Raw genomic sequence first — 22,591 nt, 5'->3', positions numbered from 1 at the left:
TTGCATAAACTTACACTTCCATGGATAACACACCTGTCTCCCCACATCTTCACCAACACTTAGTAACTTCAGTGAATCTAGTATTTGCTAAACCACTTGTGGTTTTCAAACTGAGTTTAATGCAGGGCTAATGTTCTTTGTAATGCAAGATAAATCCCCAAGAAAAGAAAGCAGCTTGTTAAAAATATGTCAGTCTACCTATTTTCTTCTTAAACGTTGGAGTTCCAAGAGCTCTTGACTTGACTGGCACAAAGTTCCAGTTTCATCAGAAGACTCAACTGGGGAAATATCTACTTTCAATCTCACTTTCATAGTTGTTGGAAAATTCACTTCCTCAAAGCTTATTGGACTGGGAACCTCAGTTTCCCTTTGACTGTTGACTGCCCTCAGTTCATTACTATATTGTCCTCTACAGCATGGCAGCTTGCTTCATCCAGCCCAATGAGAAAGAGGAAGTGTAAAACAAGATGGAAGTCACGATCTTTTCTAACCTAATCATGGAAGTAACATTCCATCATTTTTGTCCGATTATACTGATTAAAAGCAAGTTACTAGGTTCAGCCCACACACAAGTGAATGAATACCAGCAAGCAAAGATCACTGGACTCAACTTAGAGGCTGGCTACCATACCATCATTGTCAGACTCCGGAGGAAATGGTTGAGTGACATCTATGTGATCTCCCCTAAAAATAACTGACAAACAGGGAATTCAGTAAGAAATAAAAAAGACATTTTGCTAAAGCCTCCTCCTTTCTCACTTTGAAGGTCTTGCCTGGAAAGACAGCCAAGTTGAGCTCATATAACCCAAAAGCTCTGGCCCTAGTTCTCCCTGTATGGTGGAGGGGATGGCCCACTGTTCTTTACTTCTGAAAACTGGCCCTTCAAGTACACTTCAAATACCTAGGATCCTACTCATATCTGTGCTATAGATGAGAAGAAAATTGCTTCTCCTTGGCAAATAGCTTTGGCCTGGGCAATGATTCCAGCCTCTCATTAGGATGGGAAACTTTCTAGTATTTTCATTTTTGTGGTCACTGTTCTCTTCTATTTCCTTCTTTGTATTAGCCCATAAGCACTAACTTTCAAAAGCACTAAGACATTCTAGAGTCTTGATTGTTCACTCATCCTTCCATTTCTTTATTCAATAAGCATATATTAAGTTCCTATGATGTGTCAGATGTTGTGAAAATTCTTATGGTAATAAAAAGATGTATGAGACATAGACATTTTATTTAGTCAAACACTCAATAATGTTTGAACATTTGCTCTGTATAAGGTGCTAAGGATCAATAAAGGAGTAGTCCAGTTTAAGACAACACAACAAAAACAAACTTTTCACTCCACTGGCTGTAACACCTTTTTACTGAGATCTTCATGGTACAACTTCTTGAACAGGTGTTGTTTTTAAGAGTCGCTCTCTTCACATTTTTCTTCTATTCCTCAACACACAAATGAATTATGTGTTGGACTTTCCAGTTGAACTTTCAACCCAACTATTTTTGGAAATAGCTCTTACCAAATTACTTACAATGTTGCCAAAATCAGTAATCAATTACTTTCCTATTGCATTTGATGTGTCAGCAGCATCCAACATAGTGAACCAAACTCTTCTTGAAACACTTTCTTCAACTTGACTTTTACAAGGCCATCTCCTTGTAATTTTTCTCCCTCCTGCCACCAACTCCTACTCAGCATATTTAGCTGGCCCCTCCTTCTCTGTTCAACTTGTAAATATTGATATGTGCATTCCAGGATTCAGTCCAGAAACTTTCCCTGTTATCCATGAATATTCTTATAACTTATTTCATCTAGTCCTGTGCCTTTAAAACTTATTCTATGCTACTCATGACCTCTCTAGGACTCAAGCACAAGGGGTGTAATTATCCTAAAATAAGCCGGGAGTTTAGTAAGCTAGCCAAGAAGAGGGATTTTCCTTTTCCCAGCATGAGAGACTGTGCCTAGTACAGCTCCCTGCAAAATGGGTGGTTTTCTCCCCTAAGAAAAGGGAAACCCTTTGCATGAGCCCCAAAGACTCTAGGTGCTAGGCAGGTGATTTTTCCAGACAATCTTGCAAACATCTGGCACCTAAATCTAGACTGTTTCACACCAACAGCCTGTGTGTTCCTCCATTGATAAAGCTGCATCCTTGTGCTCACACGATAAAAAATTATAACAAGGGACAGTATTGTTCCCACACTGGAATGCGGACTCCCATTGTGAGCCCAGCATTTCCCGACCATTTATGCATCAGTATTAAATAGGAGCATGGAGAAATCATGCTGTCTTTTTTTTTGCTGATCAGTAATCTTTGTGAGCTTTCTTAATACCGCTTTTTTTTTTTTTTTCTGAGCACAGACAGGGGACTTTATTGGTGGTACATGACAAGGTGGCCCCTCCCTCTTCAGGGGGTCTGCATGGAAACTGCATGGAGGGGAGATTCTCAGTGTGGTGGGGGACTGAGTGTGGCAGGGACTCCCCAGCAGCTGAGGGCCTCTCTTTTCCTCTCATTCTCTCGCTGGGGCTGGTGGTCCAGAGGTCTTACTCCTTGGAGGCTATGTGAGCCATGAGGTTCACCATCTTGTTGCTGTAGCCAAATTCATTATCATATGAGAAAATGAGCTTAACAAAGTGGTCACTGAGGGCAATGCCAGTCCCAGGATTGAAGGTGGAAGAGGGGGTGTCAATGGTTAAGCTGGAGGAGGCAACCTGGTTCTCGGTGTAGCACAGAATGCCCTTATGGGGGCCTTCTGATGCTGCTTCAACACCTGCTTGATGTTATCATATTTGGCATGCTTTTCCTGAAGGCAGGTCAGGTTCATGACCAACACGTTCATGGTGGGGACCTCGAATGCCACGCTAGTGATCTTCCCATGCAGCTCATTGATATATTTGCCCACAGCCTTGAGAGTGCCAGTAGATGCAAGGATGATGTTCCTTTGAGCCCTGCAGCTGTCACGCCACAGTTTCACAGAGGGGCTGTCCACAGTCTTCTGGGTGGCAATCATAGCATTGACTGTGGTCATGAGTCCTTCCACTAAATCAAAGTTGTCATGGATGATCTTGGCCAGAGATGCTAAGCAGTTGGTGGTACAAGAAACACTGTTTATGATCTTGAGGCTGTTGTCATATTTCTCATGGTTCATACCCATCACAAACATGGGGCTGTCAGCTGAGGGGTTAGAGATGATGATCCATTTAACTGGCCCCTGTAAACGAGCTGCACACTTCTCCATGATAGTGAAGACACCACTGGAGTCTATGATGTACTTAGTGCCAGCATCGCCCTATTTGATTTTGGTGGGATTTAGCTTTTGGAAGATGGTGGTGGGATTTCCATTGATGACAAGCTTCCTGTTCTCACCCTTTACGGTGTCATGGAATTTGCCACAGGTAGAATCATACTGGAATATGTAGACCATGTAGTATGGAATATGTAGACTATGAAGGGGTCATCGATGGTGACAATATCCACTTTACCAGTGTTATAAGTAGCCTTGGTAACCAGGCACCCAATAGGGCCAAATCCATTGACTCTGGCCTTCACCTTTACCATGGTGTCTCAGGGATGTGGCTGGCACTGCACAAGAAGATGCGGCTGCCTGTCAAATGGGAGAAGCAGAAAGCTACAGCATATTATTTAACCCATAGTTATCATATTGAGGAATTCTTCACACACTCTGATGTCAATAGGTGGTGACTCGGGTGGGCATCACTTGACATAGCAGGCTGACATTCCCTGAGCATGTGGGCAATTCAGTTGTCTCAGTGTCACCTGTTTAAAAGACAATCTTTTTCCCTATTGAATTTACTATTGTCAAAATCAATTGGCCATATGAATTTAGGCCATTAACTCACACATAGGCAAAAATTCCCTTAAAATAAAATAAAGGCCTAAATTTAAGGGCTAAACTATACACCTCGTCGAAGAAAACATAGATTATTATATTCAGGATCTTGAATTAGGAAAAAACCCAACTTTTCCTGGTTAAAAAATAGTTGAAAAATGAAAAGGATCAAAACTAAAAATGTTGGCATTTAAAAGCCACCAATAAGAAAATGAAGAGATAAACCAGAGACTGAGAAAAAAAATTCAAATCATATATTTAATACAGAACTCATATCCAGAATATGAAATACACTTACAAATAAGCAACAAAAAGATAAATAACCCAATTTTAAAATAGGCAAAATACTTGAATAACCATTTCATCAAAAAGGTGTAGGAATAGACAATAAAGTACATGAAAAGATGGTCAGCATCATCAGTCAGCAGGGACATGCAAATCAAACCTACAATGAGACACCACTTCTTACCCACTAGAATGCTACAATAAAAAAGGACAGTAACACCTGGAGGAAGTGAAATAATGATGTGGAAAAACTAAAATACTCACACATTGTTGATGGGACATGCAGCCATGTTGGAAACCAGTTTAGCAGTATCTTAAAATGTTGAAGATACATTTACCATATGACCCAGCACTATCACTCCTAGCTATCTACCCAGAAGAAAACCTGTGTCCACACAACACATGAATGTGAATATTCATAGCAGCTTTATCCATAATAGTCCATAAAGTGGAAACACTCAAATATCTATCAACCGATAAATAAATAAACTAATGGGAGCTATCCATACAATTTAATAGGATTTGGCACCTAAAACGATTAAAATATTGATATGTGCTGCCACATACATGAACCATAAAAGTATATTAAAGTAAATGAAAGAAGACAGATACAAAAGACCACATATTGCATGATTTCATTTATATGGTCTCCAGAAAAGGCAAATCTGTAGAGTCAGTAAGTCAATTAGGAGTTGCCTGGAGCTGGGGACTGGGAAAAAGTGGTGGTGACTGATGAGCATAGGGGATTTCTTAGGAATGATAGAAATGTTGCAAAACAGGATCATAGTGATGGTCACACAAGTCTAAAATTTTACTGAAAATAATTTAACTGCACACTTAAAACAAGCGAATGTTATGTCAATTATACCTCAGTAAAGCTGTTTAAAAACAAAAGAAATTTAGTAGTGTGGCTCCCATCAGTCTTGCCATTTGTTTAATTTCTCACTTTCTTTAGGGCTTTTATTTGTTGGTTCCACTCAGACACTCCAAGACACACTGGCTGAAATCTATCAGCCTCCAGAACTCTCAACAGTATAGGGAATGTCTGGCCCCATCCGAAAGGTGATGGGGGATCTGTAAGGTGCGCTCTAGCATGTGCTACAGCAGGCAAAGGTGTGTGATGCGCCTGGGTGGTTCAGATAGTGCTCCACATATCTCAGCAAGACCCAGGGCCTGTAGCTATCAGAGAACAAGCTGCTACATCTTGCAGCACAGGGCCAACCTTTTCTAGGCAAGTGGGTTTGAAGCATTGGTAGTCAGGTCCCAAGTAGCTGTTGAATGTTTTCAACACGGGAGGAAGGCAAGGCCTAGAGTGGGGTTTCAAAGCAAATCATTTGTAGAATATTACTTCCAACAACTGCAGAAAGCATTCTTTTCAAGTGTTTATGGGATGTTCACCAACACAGACCATATGCTGCACCATAAAACAAGTCTCAATATATATGCAAGGATCAAAATCATACAGAGTATATGCTATGGCCACAATAGTATTTAATTAGAAATTCAAAACAATAAGATATCTAGAAGATTCCCAATTTCAGAAAACAAGCTACATACTCTGTTGGTATCGGTCACTTGGGTCAAAGACGAACTCACAAGCAAAAATTCAAAACATCATTAACTGAGTGATGATAATCCAATGCATCAAAATGTTGGATACAGCTGACATAGTGCTTAGAGAGAAATTTACAACTTTAAATGCCTGTAGTAGAAATGAGCAAAGGACTAAAGTCAATTATATATGCTTTTATAATAAGAACCCTGAAAAAAAAAGAGTAAAACAATCCCAAAGTTAATAAATATAAGCCAATAATAAAAATAAAGAAAATCATGAAATAGAAAAATAAACAAACAATAGAGACAATCAATGGTCAATCTTTCTGTACTCCATGAACAAAACTTCAGTTCAGAATGATTTTATATTTAAATATATATCCAGAACCACAGAGATCTTAGAAGAATAAATTAAGAAAATATAGGAATAAAATGAGAATTCTGTGGGAATAAAAATCAGAAAGTAGTTGCCTACCAGATAAATTGGGGGCAGGGGAGGGAATTAACTAAGAACAGGCAGAAAAGAACTTTCTGCAGTGAAGGAAATGACCAATACATTTTTGGGGTGCTACTTACATGGGCATACATAACTGTCAAGGTTCATCAAACTGAACACGAGATCTGGGCATCTTAGTGAATATAAATTACACCTCGATTTTTTTTTTTTTTTTTTTTTGAGATGGAGTCTCACTCTGTCGCCCAGGCTGGAGTGCAGTGGCGTGATCTCAACTCGCTGCAAGCTCTGCCTCCTGGGTTCACGCCATTCTCCTGCCTCAGCCTCCTGAGTAGCTGGGACTACAGGCGCCCGCCACCACGCCCAGCTAAGTTTTTGTATTTTTAGTAGAGACGGGGTTTCACCGTGTTAGCCAGGATGGTGTCGAACTCCTGACCTCATGATCTGTCTGCCTCAGCCTCCCAAAGTGCAGGGATTACAGGCATGAGCCACTGCACCTGGCCTCGATTTTTTTAAGTAGAAGAAAGTGTCTTGGAGAGCTTATGGTGGTGAAATTTGCGTAGTTCTCAGGCATACACTCAAGGAGCATTCACAGCATCTTCAGAAATTTGCTGAGAATGGTTTTGTACCCAAAAATATGGGAAAAGTTCAAACATCTATGATTAGAGTCATTGGGGCATACAACCACAAATCCCCACTCTTGTGGTACAGGCCATATCATTAAATGGTTAACACTAGATAGCTTTCCTTCAATGGTGTTCTTCATCTAGGAACCCAGAGCTCTCCGGGGGAAAATTGCAATTGAGGTTTTGTATATATTGAATAGGAAAGTAAATCACCTCTGTAAAACTTAGTGATTGGAGCTGTCACCGTTGCAAATTTCTAAACTTTGCAAGACAGCAGCAACATTTCAAATGACACTTGGAGAGAGGAGATAACGAGCTAATGTGGATTTCCTTCCAAACATATTTACTGCACAAAGGCAAAGTTCACATTACCCTTGGAGATTTCTCTCAGCCTAGTTTAAGATCATAGATTGCGGATCCCCGATATCTGGTGTCAACTGACCAGTGTCCTGTTAAGGCTAAACCTAAGACTCTTTACTGCATTGTGGCCTCAGAATTGGACTTCTCTTCCTGTTCTTGGGAAGAATTAGAGATATAGACTAAAGGTCACTATTCTTCTGAGAAAAGGGATGCTGGAGGAGGAGGGAGAAATGAGTATGTGGCAGGAGTTCAAGGGGATAAGGGGCAAGTCAGAAGCCACGGAGCATAAAGCTCCAGGACTCCCTTAGGGGATGAAGTGACCAGCACCCTGACTCTCTTGTCCAGCTTTAACAATCTAACTAACAGTAAGAGCTTCTTCATTTTCTTTCAGCTACTCCTGGCAATGGTGGAGACATGGAATTTTTGCAAAAAATGGGATGGAGGAAAATAAGACATCTGTGTGAGTATATAACCATTTGACCTCTTTTTTTAGCCCTCTCCAGGGTGACCCTAGAATCAGATCTGCTCCCCAGCATCTTCTGTTTTCTGGAGTGTGTTGCCTGCTACTTTGGATTGGCCATGACAGGCTGGAGCTGCCTTGTGACAGGAGCAGGAGGGTTTCTTGGTTAGAGGATCATCCGCCTCTTGGTGGAGGAGAAGGAGCTGAAGGAGATCAGGGCCTTGGACAAGGCCTTCAGACCAGAATTGAGGAAGGAATTTTCTGGTAAGTAAACTTGATTCATGGGTGTATGGCTCCATTTTAAACACTGCATGGGTGCAGGAAGGTGGACCTTTTCTAGCAAGTTATAGAGAGCAGTAGTCAAATCTAAGCCAATCTCACATCCATAGTCTTAAAAAAAAAAAAAAAGAAAAGAAAAGAAAAGAAAATAGTATAAAATGGCATAGTGTGAAAGATTCTGGATGGGCTGTCCAGAGACTGGATTCTCTCCCTGACCCAGAACTTGAGAGGCAACCACTTTGGACACCAGGCCCCTTTTATTCTCATCTAGAAAATCCCACATCAGTTATTTTTCTTGTCTGCAACTATTTTATGTTCTGAAGCTTTTTGTCTTGGCAATTGCTTTGCAACATTCACAAGGGACACCATTTACCTGGAGATCTCACCAGTGGGTCCCTGCCTCTCTAGACTGCCCTGAGCTTAGCTTTGTTTTGTAGCAACCTTGGCACCTTTGGTGAAGGCAAAATAAAAGGAAGTGAAGGTATAGATGAGTGTGTAAGTGTGTGTGTGTGTGAGAGAGAGAGCAAAGGAGAGAGAGAAAATGAGGGGGAGAGAAAATCAGAGAGAGAGAATGAGAAAGAGAAAGTATGCATGAGAGAGAGGGAGAGGACAGGAGAAAGAGACAGCATCAGTGAGAGAGAGAGCATGCACAAGTGCACAGCACAGAGCAGAGACAGAGTAAGAGGCAGTATAAGGCTGGATATCCCTCTTTTCAATTTTCCATTTATGGCTTTATTTTTTAACCATTTGCTTCTGTTGCTCAATACCCCCAAGAAATTGCAGAATTTGCTGTAGCAACTCCTTGTGCAAATAACCCCATGAGAAAAGTAGAAAAGGAGTCATATCCAACTGGACAATGAACTATCAAGATCCAGAAACATAAAGCAACTTGCCAAGACCATCTGGTTAATGTGTAGCAGACCTCAGACCAGAGCTTCATCCAGAAGCATCATCACTTTACCCTGGAGCTGATACTTGGCAAAGTGGGTCTTCAGTCTCTCCCTTTGCATCCCTGGGTGCCCAATTCCCCGTCCTCCTCCCCAACCCAGGGGATGGGTGAACTGTGTGTCTACACCTGGGCTCTGGCTGTGCAAAGAGTCATGCCCTGCCCTCAGAGAAGCGCCTACTTGACAGCACTCAGGGATCACCACACCCAAAATTCTGCTCTTCTTTTGCTCTTCTCTGACCTCTTCCAATTTCCCCCACCCTCTGTTTTAATGGTGTCTTTCATAAACAAATACTAACACAAGACCAAGATTAAATATTTGTAATCCTTATGTGTCACCAATATTTGCAATCTAACACCTAATACCAGAAAAAAAGCAATGCTCAGCCTGGAGGAATAGTTCTCCTATGGTGAAAAGGTAGGGGATATAATGGATGGGCAGTGGCCTGTATGAAGATGAAAACAGAGAATGCTTTCAGTGTTCTTTCTGTGCCAGGCACTGTGCCACGTGTTTTGCATGTGCTGACTCATTTGTTACTCATAGCAACCCTATGAGATTGTTAATATTATTATCCTCCTTTCTCACAGATTAGGAGACAGACACAGAGAGGTTAACTAACTCATTGAAAGTCTCAGAGTTAGAATATGGCAAAGCTGGATTTGAACCCTTGAGGTCTAGTGCAGCATATGTGCTCTTAAGCAGTAGTTCGTCTAGCAGCTTGGGGAACGAGGGAGCTATGGCTCCATCCACAAAGTCCCCTTTCCTGGTCTCTAGATCCTTGTGAACTCATTGAGGAAGAGCCTTTTCTCTTGGCTTTAGACTTCTTCAGCTTTGAAATGGCAATTCCTTTGAGCCAGTCTGTCTGAAGTTGGCAGCAAAGGGGAAGCAGAGGAAGGGAGCAGGAAGTACAGAGGTGGAAATACAACCAGAGAAAATTCCACTCTCAGGCTGTCACCCATGTCCTCCCCAACAGCCTCTTCCCTGCCTCCCCCATAGCCTGGCCTTCTTGGAGTTGCCTGGCAATATAGCCTGGCCTTCTTGGAGTTGCCTGGCAATAGGAAGGGGCTGGGAGTAGACAAAACATGGCAGAGGCATTAGGAGAGGAAATGGTCCTGCCTGTATCCCAGGAAGGAATTACTCCGGTCTTGAATTTTTCGCTCTGAATTTTACTCTCACTGTTCTTTGGCCTTTGTTACCAATTTCAGTTGAACTGGCTTATTCTTACTCTTTCTCAGAAAAGTTTCTTCTAAACAGCCAGTCCTGTACGTGGTGTGCAGGGTATGAGGCTTGGAGGCGGAATGGGCAAGTTTGAGCCTCTACTAGAAACGCGACATTTGATCTGTCCCTTAACCTCTCTGATCCTCAGTTTCCTCACCAGTAAAGTGGCACTCAGAAAACCTATCTCACGAGATCGCTGTAAAAGGAAATAAGCAAGCTGTGAGTCATATGCAGATTATAAAGCACAAACAAGTGTAGTGTATTTATCCAAGCTCCAGGTACCACAGTGTTCATTGCGTGGGCTCATTCCAGGTGACAACTTTACTGGCAGCATCACTTCTTGTGGATTTCAGAGGAGCGTGAAGACATTAAAGTTGTAACCACTGCCCTCGGCTAGACAGCTGGAATATTAGTTCATTGGTCGCTAACTTTCAGCATTGCTATCTGCTTTTCAAATCTGATGAGTTTTTCATGGAAATTCCTCATTTAAGCCCATCAGCAATACCCTAGTAATGGCTCCACTCTCCTCCCAATTGCCCAAGGAGGAAACCATAGGGGTGATTTTGTCTTCTTTTTCTCTCAGCCCAGATCCAGTAGGCATCAGGACCTTCAAGGTAAGGTCTGAAATTCAAACCTGTTTTATCTCTCCCCTCCTCTGCTTCCACTGCTGGACCCTGCTTCCAGTCCTCATCGAAACTTTGGCACAGATACTCTGATTAATCTCTTAGTTACCTTACTTTCTCATATCCCCTATACCAGTCCATTTTATATCCTCAAGCCAATGTTGACTTCCTACATTACAATTCTGCTTCTGTTTCTCTGTCTCTCTTTTTGTTAACAGGGTTTGGCTGTGCCACCAAGGCTGGAGTGCAGAGGCATGATCTCTGCTCACTGCCACCTTCACCTCCTGGGCTCCATTCATCCTCCTTCCTCAGCCTCCCAAACAGCTGGGACTATAGGCAAGCACCACTACGCCTGGCTAATTTTTGTATTTTTAGTAGAGACGGGGTTTCACGAAGCTGTCCAGGCTGATCTTGACCTCCTGGGTGCAAGCAATTTGCCCACCTTAGCCTCCCAAAGTACTGGAATTACAGGTGTGAGCCACCATACCCTGTCTGTTTCTCTGCTTATTCCAAATATAAATAAGGGATTTTCTTTGACATGGTGCTGGAGACCCAAAATCACGATCCCGTATCACCTGCAGAATTAAATGGGTATAAGAATTAAATTCAAATTTTCCCTCTTATGCCCAACTCTCCACAATCACCCTACTCTCTTTAAATATTTTAGTGAGTTTCCCATGACTCTAGAAATGCTTATATTCCAGGCACACCTGACAGCTCATTGCTCAGATTACTTTTCTGAAATGAGATGGGGTAGAAACAGATGTTTGCTTTTTCCCAATAAATTGCTACACATTCTGACTTCTGTGTCTCTGTTTACTTGTTCCTTCCATGGAATGTACACCCTCCACTCCAACACCCTGACTCTAGCCATCGTCGAACACCTATGTAACATCATCTTTATCAGTTTCAGAAACCGTTTCAGAAACCGAATTCTGATAACCTGACCCGTGTTCACACAGAGCTCCAGAACAAGACCAAGCTGACGGTGCTGGAAGGAGACATTCTGGATGAGTCATGCCTGAAGACAGCCTGCCAGGACATGTCGGTCATCATCCACACCACCTCTATCATAGATGTCATCGGTGTCACTCACAGAGAGTCCATCATGAATGTCAATGTGAAAGGTACAGTAGCCTGGGGAGGAGATGAAGCAAGGTGGGGAATTAAGGATCACAAAGAACGACAGGAAGGGAAAAGAAGTCCCTCCACTGAACACCTGCTATGCTCTGGACCAAGTGTCCTTGCTGATCACTACCAACTGGGGGAGTTCAAAGCTGCTATCTTCAGTTTTTTACATGAGGAAACCAGTGCTACAGATGGCAAGTAACTTGTCCAAGAACCCCCAGGTAAGTAAGTAAATAGGAGAGTTAGACTTTAAACTCACCCCTGTGTGACTCCAAAGGCTGTGGATATTCTTTCTATTGTGGCTTCAGTGAAAAGTCAACTAAATTCCGACTTCAGACTCTTGATATCCAGCCACTCTTTGCCTCTTTGGGACAGAATCAAACCTTCCAGGTGCCACCATAGTCATCATTTTAAACCTTGTGTGTAGGCTTATGATAATGAAATGGGAAAAATTCCCTCGTCCCCCTCACCAGGCATGCAATGGGAGTGTGGCTTGCTTCTTCAATGCCTCACTGCTCAAACTGCTGTGGGAGCACACAGACAGGCAGGCTGTGGGACTCCAACACTATGGCAGTGTCTGGGGTGAATGTTTACAGCTCCTGAAGCCCCAGTGGGTGTGTGTTACATGGTGCTCTTTTAGTCTTGCTCTTTTAGTTTTGACATCTATAGGCTGCTTGTTTTAACCAGCTAAATTAGACCCTCTACTTGTCGGAAGGTCAGAGGGCTTTCTGTATCCTGGGTTCTTGCTTTGGTTACCAGAGAAATTAGATCACACCTGGGCTTGGAGAATGAGGGCCAGGTTTTGTTGAGTGGAGGTAGCTCTCAGCAGCTGGGGGATGCCAGAAGGGGAGGGTTTTCCCATGGAATTGGCCGTTCAACTGCCCGACTCTTCTCCCATCCCAGGGAAACTCCACATCATTCTGCTGGGCGGTGTGTTCCTCCCTATGTCCAGCTGCCCGTGTGTTCCTCTGCTGATGTGTTCCTCCGTTGATGTGCCCCTCCTGACATCCAGCCCCTTCTGTCTTCTTCTGCCAATCTGCACCTCTTATTGTCAGGCAGTTTGTGTGTGTCCTGCTAGGGTCTTGGGGTTTTATAGGCAGAGAATGGGGGCATGGCAGGCCAGGGTGGTCTTGGGAAATGCAACATTTGGGCAGAAAATGTTTGTCCTCATCTAGGTCCCTGGGAGTACAGCCCTAGCCAGGGACCACACTCTCCTTCACCCAGCACTTCCCTTCCCCCCTCCCATATCATTTAAAGGGACCATGGTCTTCCCTTCCCAGCACTCCCATATCAAGAACATTCAGAGCCCTCCTGCCCACCTCAAAGAAGTTCTCTCGAGAGAACTAGCAAAGCTGGTCCACAGAAGTCTGTCAGGACTGAATTATCCAGCACATGCTTTCTCACAATATTTTCTTAACAAAAAGGGTTTCCCAGTGTCCAGAATACACAATCTCTTCAGCTCACCACGGGGCCTGCTATTACACAGCCATTCCCAGCCAGGTGCCCAAAGTGCACCTTCATTCAATCCTCATCCCTTAAAGTTTTGGTGGTCTTTCCAAATTGCAGCTTTCCAAACTACTTTAAATTCAGACACATTCCCTTAAGGAATCTTGTCATGCAGACTCACCCTCTGATTCCCAGAGCCCAGTCTCTTCAGCACCACAGTACCCCACCGCTGGCCTAGCCCTCCACGTTCAGTCTACTCCGACACCTTTTCTAAAGCAACTAATTGCTTTTGGGTCTCCAGCACCATCTCAAAGAAAAAACCTATCCAGTTTCTACTTACGCATACCTTTAAGCACCTCTACAGTGCGAGGAGAGTGTTAAGAGTAACCAGTTTCTCATTTGAATTATTAACTCTCCACAGCTCCCAACAACAAGAAATGTGAAATGACAGGGGAAGTGTTAGAGGCATCTGTTTCCTAAACCATTATCACTCCAAGGCTTAGAAAATATTTCACAATGTTGGTCATTTCCCCCTTGAAGGTAAACTACTTCCACATTTTCTCTGCTAACAGATTAATTGTTGAAAACATGAGGCTGTCTCTCCAGAAACTCACATTCCACAGAGACTTTAAACAGGGCCAAGAATAAAAAAAAAGAAAAGAAAAAATAATCCCTTGCCTAGGAAATTCCTTCCTTCTTCAAGGGAAGGCACTCTGAACACCTCCAAGAGCTTCGCTTCCACACAGCTCAGGGGAGGCTGCAAGGTCCTCCCAGTGCAGGTGTTACCAGCAGAGGGCTCACTCCTCTCCCCAGTCCTCCACCAGGCTCCACAGGAAATGCCAGGGCAGGGTTTAAAGGAAGGTTTATCACCCTGACTTTACATAACCAGGTAAACAGAGTCACAGCCAGAATTGGAAGCAGCTTTCCCAGGGAATGCACAATCAGGAAAAGAGTGTGGGTTTCCAGCATCTCCCCACAAGCCACTGTTTGCTCAATGACTCCAGGAACGGTCCTTGTGACAAAGTTTTATCAGTCCACTCAAAATGAGAAAAATATACCAGCAATTGCATGTATATTCAACAGTATATTTAAGAGTGTATATGGCTTATATACAACTGTATATGGGTGTGTGTGTGTAATGTTAATTCTTCTACTGCCCTTTTTTGCCAAAGGACTGGGACTGTCCATATTCTCAGAGTATATCTTCCTGATTTTTTAGTTTTTCATTAATCTGCCTTTAATGGTATTGATGTCACATTATAATTTTCAACATCCTTACTTGGCAAAATATAAAGTGATAACCCTAGGTCCTTTGCCACACACACACACACACACACACATCCAAACACCCAAAAGTCTAGAAATTCTTGCTCTTCAGAACCCATATGTCAGTTTCTTTTCATTTTGGTGTTTTTCCTATGGCTGTAGCATGGCCCAGTCTCAGTCAGCGCCACAGAAGAATGTACCCGAGTCTGTTATAACCACTGCACTTGGAAGTGGAGATATGTGCATGCGGTTGGGGCCCCTTAGGGATATTTCCTGACACTGACAGAATGCTTTTCATTGGTAGGTACCCAGCTTCTGTTGGAGGCCTGTGTCCAAGCTACTGTGCCAGTCTTCATCTACACCAGTACCCTAGAGGTAGCTGGGCCCAACTCCTACAAGGAAATCATCCAACAGTCACGAAGAAGAGCCTCTGGAAAACACATGGTCTGCTCCATACCCATACAGCAAAAAGCTTGCTGAGAAGGCTGTGCTGGTGGCTAATGGGTGGACTCTGAAAAATGGTGGCACCTTGTACACTTGTGTCCTAAGACCAATGTTTATCTATGGGGAAGGAAGCCCAATCCTTTCTGCCGGTATAAATGAGGCCCTAAACAACAATGGGATCCTGTCAAGTTTCAGCAAGTTCTCCAGAGTCAACCCAGTCTATGTTGGCAACGTGGCCTGGGCCCACATTCTGGCCTTGAGGGCCCTGTGGGAGCCCAAGAAGGCCCCAAGTGTCCGAGGACAGTTCTACTACATCTCAGATGACACGCCTCACCAAAGCTATGATAACCTTAATTACATCCTGAGCAAGGAGTTTGGCCTCCGCCTTGATTCTAGATGAAGCCTTCCTTTATCCCTGATGTACCGGATTGGCTTCCTGCTGGAAATAGTGAGCTTCCTGCTGAGGCCAATTTACACCTATTGACACCCTTCAACCACCACAGAGTGACATTGTCAAATAGCGTGTTCACCTTCTCTTAGAAGAAGTTCTCAGCAAGATCTGGCATATAAGCCACTTTACAGCTGGGAGGAAGCCACGGAGAATGTACCTGAGTCTGTTAAAACCGTGGAGTGGGTTGGCTCCCTTGTGGACTGGCACAAGGAGACCGTGAAGTCCAAGACTCAGCGATTGAAGGATGACAGAGATGTGCATGTGGGTATTGTTAGGTGATGTCATCAAGCTCCATCCTCCTGGCTTCATACAGAAGGTGACAACGGCACAAGCCCAGGTCCTGTTGTCTCCCTTTCACACAATGCCCAACTTATTGTCTTCCTCATGTCATCAAAACCTGCCCATTCCCTGTCCCAACCAGGAGCTTTCTGTCCTAATCATATACCAGAGGAAATACAATGTGATTTTCTTTTTCCAAATCTCAGTGGCTCATTCTGAACAATTGTGGTCTCTTTTTTTTTTTTTTTTTTTTTGAGACAGAGTCTGGCTCTGTCGCCCAGGCTGGAGTGCAGTGGCAAGATCTCGGCTCACTGCAAGCTCCGCCTCCCAGGTTCACACCATTCTCCTGCCTCAGCCCCCCGAGCAGTTGGGACTACAGGCGCCCGCCACCACGCCCAGCTAATTTTTTGTATTTTTAGTAGAGACGGGGTTTCACCGTGTTAGCCAGGATGGTCTCAATCTCCTAACCTTGTGATCCACCTGCCTCGGCCTCCCAAAGTGCTGGGATTACAGGTGTGAGCCACCGTGCCTGGCCTGTGGTCTCTTTTAACTTGAGGGTCGCTTTTAACTACTAGAGCTCCATTTCTCCTCTTAAATGAGAAAGGATTTCATTTCTTTTCTTTTAAATCTCCTATTTCTTCACGCAGTTCAATGTAAAGAGCAATAAATGTTTTAATGCCTAACCTGGAGGGAGGCGTGGTTTCTGTTAATACATACTTTCCTCGTTCCTTTTCATTTCCAGGTATCACCATCTTTAACCTAGGAGAGTAGCATGGAGCTGGAGATGGGGGGTGGGCAGAGTAGTGGGAGGGTCAGGAAGAGCGATGAAGACTGAATAAGCTCTACTATGTTTCAGGCATGTACAACATGACCTACATATGACATATATTCCCTCACTGAATACTCATCAGAAACCCATCACGTGGGGGTGACTATTCCCATTTTACCAGTGAGGAAACTTGTTCACAGTCACACTAACTGATTAATGGCTAGGCCTTCTAAAAGGGAGTTGGCCTTGAAAGTCCTTATCTTTCCACGGAATCACACAGCCTGAATGGGTCTTGTCAGTGGTACAGCAGAGCACTGGAGCATGGGGTGCTGATACTTGGGAGAGCCCCAGCTTTTTGGGGTTACCTCTTTCTTGCCCAGTCGCATGCAGGGGATTCTCTAGAACCCAGGAGAATCCCTGAGGGGCATCTGAAAGAGTTTGCATGCCTTTCCTAATGGTCCTGAGCAGGGCTGAGAGAAACAAAAATGCATTCAGCCTCTACCAGCTTCGGTGCCAATTTCCTAGAAGGTCTCTAGAACACTCCTGGCTATATGTGTGTTGGCCATTCTGATCATACATAACCCTGCATTTCACCCTTTCAAATCACACAATGAGCCACACCATAGGTTCCTGGGCAAGTAAAGAAAACAAGTGTGAACTTCTCCCAAAATATACCTTCTACTCAGCCCAAAATTAGAAGTCTACTATCCCACATCCCCAGATTTAACTGCCTCTCTCTCTCCTTTCTCCTCTTCTTTAAATCACATACTTTCTTCCTTTATTCTTCCATATCCTTAGGCTCTTTCTTCCCTCCATCTCCTCTTTAATCACTGGTTCTCTCATTCTTCTCAATTTCCCTGAAGAGAGGAGGCCAATCGAGACAAGTTTGGGGACTTCAGTGATGACATAGTCATTAACCAATCAATGAAAACACAGTCAAAAGAAATACTGTCAGGGGCATCAGGGACAGAGTTGAACTGAAGCAGGTGAAGAGGTTGCTATGGGTCCAGAGTGTGGGGATGGAAGCTGTCTCCCTCTGGACCTTTGTGTATCACAGCCATGATGAGAGTCATGCCCAACATCAAAATGACTTCTTTCTTACACAGGAAACTTACAGATCATTAATCAGTTGAATTTGATTACCACAATGGAGTTAGTTTCAGTGTTCATTCTGAAGAGAAAAGGGAACCACATTCTGGCCCAGATGAACAGGTTTCCACCACCTTCAAAACCCCAAGGAACAGATGATCAGCACTAGCATCAGGGGGGAGTGGCCCCAAGCAGTGGGGTAAGGTGAAAAATGCAACACCCCTCCTTCCCCAGCCGCCGCACAAAATGCAAGAGCCAGCATCTCTCCAGCTCTTGTAAGGTGTGTGCACGATCCATATGTTAATGCCAAGTACCATGGGAATCAACAGAGGGTGGTGGAATCAGGGACAAGAGCCCTTCCCCTGGTTTTTCAGCCTAGTGAAACCCTACACTTATGAAACCACCAGGGCAATTTTCACAGGGAAATGAAGGAAAATGACAGATCTCCAACGGGCAGCGAGGGGAGTTCAAAGAAAGAGACGAGGGGGCTGGATGAGTCAACAGTCTCAACTGAACAAGCACAAAGGCCTCGCAGTGTTGTGGCCAACAAAATTTGCCATCCCTTCTTACACCTGAGGGTGCCAGGCAGGTAAAGCTCCTGCACCAAGCCCCACTGCACCTCACATGATGCACCACACGGGGGCAGCAAAGGCTAAGAGGGAAGAACAAGGAGGCCTGACTTGGCCGAGATTTTTGAGTCCTTTTTCTCCACCTGGGTGGGTGGCTTTGCATGGTACCTGACAAAGGATTGAATAAAAGCACAGGCAAGTGCTCAACCACCGGCTTAAGGGCTAGGTGTATATGAGTACTGAGAATGGAGCTGAGCCGAAGTCACTGGGAAAAGCCACAGGAGCCAGTGGGGCTTGAATGAGGCCTTGAATTCCTCAGTCCAGGCAGTGGGCACAGCCCGAGCAGTGGTGCAGAGGAGGACGGGGGGACATGAGGAGGCCCCTCGCCTTCTGGAAAGCATGTACAGAGGGCAGATGAGAGAACTCAGGTGCCACAGACTAGACAGGCAGGTGCCAAGGGCCAGGGTGGGCCAGAGCATGTGATGGACTGGTGAGGACTGGCAGGAAAGTGACCAGAGACCAACTCTTATGATGTAAAATCCCAGTGATTTCTAAATATTAGTGACTAACTCTAAATTTGAAAAAGCAGTGTGAAGATCTGCTCCAGGAGAGGGATGTGTGGGCTAGTGTTCCAACTGTATGTGCAATAATTTATATCTTAAAAAGTGGGTGGCGAGGTGTCAGCAGCAAATCTGTTCATTCTTGGCGATAAGTCCCAAATATACATTATTATATCATATTCTCAGCTTTCCTGTATGTTTAACATAGGTTATAATTTTTTAATAAATTAAATTTGGTGGGGATCAAATATGCAAACTAAGAAAACACATTCACAGGCTGGCCTCAGGATTAAGGCCTCCAATTTTCCACTTCTGCTCCCAGTCTAGTGGTCCAGTGCGGGAGATAAAATAGGAGACATGTTAGGTGCAGTGCACAGTAAATGTGAAGAGTGCCATAAGAAACGAAAATGCTTCCGGGAGATCCATTCCCATGGGGGATTCATGGGTTCCTTGCATTTGGGCTAAATATCAGAAGATGGGTAGGATTTCAACAGACAGGAATGTGAGGGAAAGTATTCCAGGTGGAGACAATGGAGTCTTCAAAGACCCAAGTGGGAAAGGGGTCACTTTTAGGGAACAATGAGACCAGACCAGAGAGCACCACGCCAAGGGAGAAATGGAAGATACGCCTCGAAAGACGTGATGGGCACACACAGGATCACCCGGGGCCACCCCTGGAGACACCCTGCCTCTTTCCTTCATTGACCTCAGAGTAGGAGTTCTGTGTCCCCATTAAAGATGACTTGGGCCAGGCACAGTGGTTCACGCCTGTAATCCCAGCACCTTGGGAGGCTGAGGCGATGGATCACCTGAGGTCAGGAGTTCGAGACCAGCCTGGCCAACATGGTGAAAGCCCGTCTCTACTAAAAATACAAAAAATTAGCTGGCCAAGGTGTTGGCGCCTGTAATCCCAGCTACTTGGGACGCCGAGGCAAGAGAATTGCTTGAATCCAGCAGACTGAGGTTTCAGTGAGCCGAGATTGCGCTATTGTACTCTAGCCTGGGTAACACAGTAAGACTCTGTCTCAAAAAAAAAAAAAAAAAAAAAAGACAACTTGACATTCAATTACTTCACACATACAACATGCCTCATGTTCTCTCAAAAACTGGAATCTATGGGAAAAGAATGTCTCCTCTAGCTACGAATATTGATGGTGATGCTAAAAGCTGGGACATCATTCACTCTGCAATGGGAATTGTTCAGCTGTCCCTGGAAGATTACCTTGGCAGCATGTTGTAGGATGGACTGAAAGAGATGAAGAGGATACTTCAAGAATCTAGGTAAGAAATAAAGGCCTGATTTATGTGTTGGTAACAAAACAGAATACAGGGGCAACTGTGGCAGGCCTGAGACAGAATGGCCGCTAGTTTACACTGGACTGGGTGTTGGCACAGAATTCCCAAGCACACACTTTCTCAAGCCAGAAACCTGGATGGCAGCCCCCCACTCCACCCACCTATCATTCAGCACTACCAACTTTACCTCCACAACACCTCTTGAATGTGTCGTCTTCCTCCCTGGTAACATCATTCCTACTCGTACCCCCAACAGGCCTCCTTGTCTTGGAGAGTCACCCATGAAACCTATCCTCAGCAGTGTTGCCAGAGTTCTCTCCAAACTAGTCTCACCATGTCACGCCCTTTCTTAAAACCAACCACGAGGGGGAGCCCCAGGACTGTCAGGGTGAGCCTGAGAGCCTTAGCATAACATAGAGGGCCTCTGAAGACCTGGGCCCTGCCTAACACCCCAGACTAATTCTCATCAATCCCTGCCCTATCCCCAGATTCTCCTACTTTGTGCCTCAACAACTTTCCAAACTCAGCGCTTTCTGCATGCAGCACGCTTTTACATCTACCCAGGCCAGTGCACTGCGTTCCTTCTGCTTAGAGGGTGCCCAGCTCTCCTGCCAGTGCATCCTTCCTAGCTCCTTATTCACCATCCAAAGCATCTCTTTTTACAGCCTCCATGCTTTGTGCATAGTACCACTGCTATTAATTTTTCATTTATATATCCTATTCCCCACCCCTACACTGCCATGTCCTGAGGACAGCAACTCACCATGTCATCTCTCTGTCCCCACTGACTGACATAAAATAGACACATGGGCTCATGGATGGAAGGATGAAACACAAGCAAACTCAACTGCTAGGATGGAGACAGGAGGGATGGAGAGTCAGGGAGCAGAATGCTTTGAATGACAAAGCAAGAAAGAATTCAAAGATGAATTTTCATGGTGTTGATGAACCTGAAGAAGCTGGATCATCATGATGAGAGCTGGGAGAGAGACAAGCCACACAGTGGGTATGGTGCTGAGAATGAACTCATTTGTGTGATATAAAGAGAGAGTGGGGTTATGAGAGGCCCATGAGCAGGGAAAGGGAAAGGCTGATGAAGGCGAAGCCCAGCTGCCAAGGTTATAAAGGGACTGGGAATTAGATCCAAAACCTATAATGGTGCAAGGCCCAGAGCATTTTTATACTACAAAAAAAGGAAAATCTGCTTTTGAAAATTGAATTCAGAAGAGAATCGCCCACTCTTAGTTGACTCAAGTGAGGACCATGCAAACTCTCTGTCTACATGTGCTTCTTAAGACATCAGGGGACTCTGGTGGAAATTTGAGGGGCATTCTTTTTCTTTATCTTGGCTCAAGATCCCACCCAATGGTAATGAGCAGGGAATGGAGTCGGTGATCTGAGGCATGAAAGAGGTTCATTATGAGGAAGTGGAGAGGGAAGGCTGGATGAAAAGAAAGTGGCTTAGCCACTCTGTCCCCAAAGGCAGGGAGCACTGAGGTCAGTTGCAGACTCCAAAACAGTCAGTAATCTGTTCTGGAAACCTGAAGCTCCTTATTGAACAGCGCAATCTTTCCTCAAGAAATGGAAGAACCAGCACTGATGCAGTCAGCCCTTCTTCCAAAACAGGTACTGGGACAGAGAGGTGGGCGTGAGATGGACTCTGGGCCTATTGTCATCTTAGCATGAATGCTGGCCACTGAAGAAGGAATACCCTTCTCATGAGCCTGGCACTAACTCCCTCCTGCACCAGCTGGAGTCTGTCAAATCCCTGGTGTAGCTCTGAGCAAAGCAGCTCTCTAGGCACAAGGCCAGTGAGGTCACCCAGGGCCTGTGCTTGGCTTAAGGGGCTGCCATGGGACCCCACATTTCATTTTGCACTGATCCCTGTAAAATATGCAGTGAATTCTGATTATGGGAACTTCTTTCAGCAGCAGGGAAAAACACCTATTGCTGACCTATCGTGGGTAAATGAAAAAACCTCCCTGGCTCCTACAGGGCAGATCAATGTCTTTGTGGAGTTCAGATTTTAGAGCAAAGAAAGCTTCATCAGGTATGGTGGGGCACACCTGTATTCCCAGCTACTGGTAGACTGAGGGGGAAGATCACTTGAATCCAGGAATTCAACGTCAGACAAGACCTCATCTCTAAAATTTTTATTAAATGGAAGTTAAAGAAGGATCTAGGGACCTTTATTCCAGCTTTAACTGTGGGCTCCTTTCCTTCTTTCATTTTACCGATGAGGAAACTGAGGCCTGGGAAGTGAGATGGCTTTCTCAATGTTCACCTAGACCACCGTCTGTAATGGTGACCTAGGATTTGCTACTTTTAAGATGAAAAGGGGGGTGAAGGCATAGAACTAGGAGTTTGCCCTAACATATTCATAAAGCGTGGGGGGGGGGGGCATTTCTAAATGTCTGGGACATTTCTAATGTCTGGGAGGAGAGACATTTAGAAAGAGGGCAGAGGGCAGGTTTAACCAGAAGTCAGCTATCTAATCCATTTGTCTGGCCCATACAGCCCAACCTCCCATCTGAACATCAGCTTGTGGACGTGGGTGCTGCATAAATGGAGATAGGCAGGTGCTTCATGGTATAGAAATAAAAGTAGTTGAGGGTGAGAGAAACTAAGCAAAGGGGTCAAGA

The 22,591-nt window shown here is 44.5% G+C and overlaps 2 pseudogenes; one reads left to right on the top strand and one right to left on the bottom strand.

The window, feature by feature from the left end:
* Positions 1 to 2,539: 2,539 nt before the first annotated feature.
* Positions 2,540 to 3,554, bottom strand: LOC129015871 (glyceraldehyde-3-phosphate dehydrogenase-like; annotated as a pseudogene).
* A 1,618-nt stretch (positions 3,555 to 5,172) lies between these two features.
* Positions 5,173 to 15,666, top strand: LOC129040916 (3 beta-hydroxysteroid dehydrogenase/Delta 5-->4-isomerase type 1-like; annotated as a pseudogene).
* Positions 15,667 to 22,591: the final 6,925 nt, after the last annotated feature.

Source organism: Pongo pygmaeus, chromosome 1, assembly GCF_028885625.2.
Source record: "Pongo pygmaeus isolate AG05252 chromosome 1, NHGRI_mPonPyg2-v2.0_pri, whole genome shotgun sequence".
Classification (NCBI taxonomy): Eukaryota; Metazoa; Chordata; class Mammalia; order Primates; family Hominidae; genus Pongo; species Pongo pygmaeus.
Note: the sequence above shows the minus strand (reverse complement) of the source record. Positions and strands in the feature narration are given on the sequence as shown.